The sequence below is a fragment of the Protopterus annectens genome, chromosome 2.part1, assembly GCF_019279795.1.
Source record: "Protopterus annectens isolate FY-2018-M chromosome 2.part1, PAN1.0, whole genome shotgun sequence".
In the NCBI taxonomy this organism is placed as follows: domain Eukaryota; kingdom Metazoa; phylum Chordata; order Ceratodontiformes; family Protopteridae; genus Protopterus; species Protopterus annectens.
The window spans coordinates 624,199,394-624,204,595 of record NC_056729.1 but is presented as its reverse complement, the minus strand read 5'-3'; the positions used below and the strand labels follow the sequence as shown (position 1 = coordinate 624,204,595).

The window sequence follows — 5,202 nt, the reverse complement described above, 5'->3', positions numbered from 1 at the left end:
ACACACACACACACACACTTTTATTTTTAATACTTCATGGTCTTGCATGGCCAATGGGCATTGCATGGGTAGTAACTGTATAACTGTATACCACTCCATTTTTGCCCTAATGCTACTCAAGCTTGAATCAAACTGTCCTGTCATCAAAGGCTGCTAGCATCATTAAAAGTTGGTTGTTCAGACCTGCTTGTCTACTATTATGTTTGCTGCAACTTCACTGGTACCTAGCTTTTATCAACGTTTGGTACTGTGCATAGAAAAACATAAAGCTATTGTCCTATAAAAATAAATTTAAACAGTTTGGACATCATATTATTCTAAATTAAGTCAGTTCAAAACATATAAGTTAAGGTACTGTTTCAAAGATATATATATATATATATATATATATATATATATATATATATATATATATATATATATATATATATATATATATATATATATATATATATATATATATATATATTCATGCTTTATTAAAAATCAGCACATTTGGACAAACTTTGTCTTCTTTTTGAACTGCAGTTACTCCATTATGTGAAAATGGTACACTTCATGACTAATACTGGAGACAATGTATTTTTTGATGAAAATGGGGATCCACCAGCTGTATATGATATCCTAAACTGGCGTGTGGCTCAGGATGGATCATCAAAATATTTTAAGATCGGCCGCTTTGATCCTGGTGCACAAGCCGGCCATACACTGACATTTAATGAAAGTGCCTTTAAATGGAATAAAGAATATACACAGGTTAGAATGGATTTATTTATATTTTATATCAACAAACTATAGGAATATGGGAGTAGGAGGTGTGATCAAAGGTCATTTGACTAACTCTCATACTCTTCAATGTTTGATAAAGGAAAACATTTCAGCTTGAGAAGTTGCTGCAAAGAAGGGTATCTTGGCCACACAGTTGACTATAATAATGTTTAAAAAAGCAGACAGTTGGGGGGATGTTGTGCTGCAGCCCTTCCATCTACAAATTATGTCTTTTAAAAACATTTGCCAACATTGACTTGAATTTAGGATTTTTGATGAAAAGTCTATTCTGACAAATATATTTGAGATGAACATCCTGGATTTACATGATACATTCAGTCATTTACAAAATGATCTCATGTGTTTTTTTAACATTTTTATAATAGGATCAATGGCAATCACTGTATTTGGAGATATCTATGCTTAATGCAATTTCTCATTATCCATTTAATTTAGTTATTTACAAATAATTAAGTTAAAAATTGTGTGTTAATGCACTTTTTAGGATCCAGTCTATTGAGCAAACTGGATAAATGGTAATGTAATTATTAGCCAGCTCCACTGACCATAAAACTCCATGACCTTAGCGCCCTAAGTTTGATTAATATCTCAGTCACCTGTTGAAGATGGGATGTAAAAGGGTGGGAGAGAGAGAAAGAGAAATAGGGGAAAAGAATGAAGGGTCTTTCGCCATTCACCTCTTTCAGGGTAGAGGGCATATAACTTAGGGGAAGATATGCTTCAATGATTTTTCAGGTGAATGTCAAGCAACATACATGAGTATCTGTTCACTGAAGGCAGAGATGTCTGCAGGCTTACACTGCTCAAAGAAGTAAGCAGCAGTCTGGTGCCATGCCCACTGCACATCATTCATGGGCATTCACATAGAAGTTAGGACTCAGCAACCAAGGTAAACCCACTGCCCTTAGCAGCAATGATGGTTCTCAGCCCACCACCATGGGGGTCTGTATGGTGGGGAGTGGCAAGCCTAGGCTTACAGGGAATAATAACTACTGACCAGCTGACTGATAAATACAGAGAAGTAGAGACTTAGTAGTGTCATGCTGCCACAGACAATCTAACTCAATCCACTCGAAGAAACCTTAGTAAAAGTGAACAAACGTCATCGTTAGCCATGTGTGCTTCCTGAATCATATGCTTTATGTGTTTTGTATAGCCATTATGGCCTGAGTCATGGCTGAAGAGTCTTTCAATCAGTCTATCTACCCAGTTAACAAAATTTAATAAACATAAATAAATAATACATACAGACATATATACATACATGCATGCACATACATATATAGACACACACACAGACACACACACAGACACACACACACACACACACACACACACACACACACACACACACACACACACACACACACACACACACACACACACACTATATAAAGTAGTTTTTTTTTTCCAGCCAGCTTTTCTCAAAAGAAATATAAGTTCACATCACGAACAGTACAGATATGGTTGGAGCTAGGACTTTCAAATTGTGTGCCACTTTCTGGAATATAGACCACCTAACAAGTGCAGCCCCACCAAACCCAAGCAGTGGATGTTTCTGGATAGTATACCTTTTTACTACTGCAAAAGAAGAAAAGCAACTCATGAAGTGGTGAGTTTAAGTAAAAATGCATTTATCTAGCTAGACATTCTGAAAAAATGTAATTTTATGAAGTACGTAGCCACATGTCAAGATGAATATATTCATTTTTTGAAAAGGTTTAACATAAATAAATATATGTTTTTTAAAGTGCGTTTCAAGGTATGCATGAAATATAATTGGCTAAGCCCATGAATAATTATATATTCAAACATTTAAGACAGGTAGCACACAGATATTTGCAATTGACAAAATTAGAAACTTATATTTGCCTTACTTTCTGGATTCATGTTTGTTGCATTCATTTATAGTAATCAAACACTTTTGGACCATAGGTAAAATAAAAGGAGATATTCAGGTTAGGAACCATATTATACCTGATTCTATATGAGCAACAATGCATTCAAAGATCTTTGTAGTGTGCAACCTGAATTCACTAGTACTGTTATTGTATCTGACCCCATTTTAGGCAAAAGGATCAGAAGACTGGTGTAATACTAAGATTGACTGTTGTATAGGGGGCAGGATCATGGCTCCACAATCAACAGTACAGCACATGAAAATACTGTAAGTTATACTGAGAGGGTAGCTCACGGTAAAGACAGTGTAGGATGGCTGTCATGGGAATACCTGCATGCATCAGCTTTAGCACTTTCGGAATGGTAGTACTATTGCTTGTCATGACTTTTGTGGTTACATGTTAATATGTCAGATATTTCCATATTGTGGACATCTTTCTATGTCAGAGTTTACTACTTCTTTACAGGTGCTGTACTTTTTGATAAGATCATGTGACTTGAAGAAAACATAAAAGGTGAACTGCTTTTAGATTCATACTAGGCTAACTGCTCTTGCAAGCCATTTTAAACCTAGCCAATTATCCCCTGTGAGATTCAAACCTTGTGTTTGTATGGCAAACACCTTAACCATTAGGCCACCCTCCCAACCCAGAAGGGAAACACAGGCTCTGATGAAATTTGAACTCATGACCCCTGGTTTACTAGACTAATGCTCTAACCCCTGAGCTACAGAGCCACTCACACTTTTCTCAAACTTCTCCCTGTTTACTCAGTTTGTGTAACCTCAGATGTAGCAGTACATATGGAGATCTGGGATATGGGTGGTATAAGGGCTGTAGAAATGATTTTAAGACAGTTGCATACAGGGTTTTGCATTTTTTGATAAGGAGATGACAGTTTGGATTTAGACAATTCCATAATGATGTAGTGTCTCTCAGCCTAGGGACATAGACAACTTAAGTCTTTCTTAAATCCTTCTGAACAAGGGTTTAGTAAGAATGGAAAAATTACCAGCACAGCATGAACTATCAACATGGGATAGCATGGTACTGACACAACAGCTGTGTCTCATGTAATGTGCTGCTGTGTATTTTTATTGCATTAAGTTTTACTTATTTGTGTATTACGTGTTTGTTAAATTAGAGGATGGACTGATTCAAAAAGGACCAATTTTAGCCACTGAGCAGAAAAAAGACACACAAACATAAATGTAGTATACAAGACAATGAAGATAATAAAATTAATGTAAACTACAATAAATCAAGCAATGGACAAAAGTATCAAATAAAGCAAAATAAGAAGAATGGGTGATACAAGTGAAGCAAACAAACAGTATAGGAAGCAATTAAATAAACAAGTGAAAAAGTGGCATTACACACAAATGTGAAAATTGAAGCCTGTCCAGTAAGTTAATAAAATACAAAAATAAGTAAGCCAATAAACCACAGTCTATAATCTATGAATACTGTTTCTCCAAATGACTTGCAAAAGACATATTAAATTGCAATGTATAGTATGTATTAGGACACCATTTACTGTATCTATGCTGTGGCAGTGAGAAAAAGTGTTGACGCTCTATCCATAGAATGTGATTTATGTAAAATCCTTATATTGGCACTGCTTCATGTATTGGGTAGGTCAGCATATCTTTTCTATGTAGCTCTACAGCAATGTATTTCTGAAGAAAGTCACTTTAGTTGAGTGTATGATCTGTCTCTTCCCTCTCTCCCATTAATGCACCATGTGGTACATTGGGCAATCAGCACCTTTTAGCACTCATTGTTTCTGTAGCAGTTATAGGTTTAGGTTACTAGCCCAAGGCCCATCCCTCCTCGGAGGATGTACGAAGCACACTCACATGCACACACTCAAACCTAAGGCCAATTTAGAGTGTCCAATCTACCTACTGCATGTCTTGGGAATGTGGGAGGAAACCCATGCAAATGCAGCAAGCACATGCAGACTCCACACAGAAGGCGCCCCAGCTGAGAATTGAACTGGAGAACCTCTTGCTATAAGGTGACAATGCTGTTCACTACACCACTGCACTGCCCTAAAAACAATCTTAAATGTTAATACCTAGTTCTGAAAGGGGAATTATCATAGCGTAAGCTTATTATCATTTTGTGGGTGGCAAAAATTGCAGTATGATTATGATATAAAAGATTAAAGCCCTTTTCTGGAAATCCATTTATGACACAAGAAAGGACACTGCTCTCACTGCTGAAGATTAAATAAGTGACAGTTAGTCATGGCTCTCCTTAATACATAGTCACAGGACCATAATCATCACAAAGTTGTAATGTTTACTCTGAAGCAAGGAGATGTTAATATTGATAGATCATAGTTATTTTTTTTAATTCAAAACCACAGCACATATTAAAGTGCAAAACAAACAGCAAGAAACACAACTGTGCTATTATCCAGACATAACAGTGCTGACACAACCGTGCTATTATCCAGACATAACAGTGCTGACACAACCGTGCTATTATCCAGACATAACAGTGCTGA

General features: G+C 36.3%; 1 non-coding gene across 1 annotated transcript; it reads right to left on the bottom strand.

The window, feature by feature from the left end:
- Nucleotides 1–3,351: 3,351 nt before the first annotated feature.
- On the bottom strand, nucleotides 3,352–3,424 carry TRNAT-AGU. Its single transcript has one exon. It is a non-coding gene; the product is annotated as a tRNA-Thr (tRNA).
- Between the last annotated feature and the right edge of the window lie 1,778 nt (nucleotides 3,425–5,202).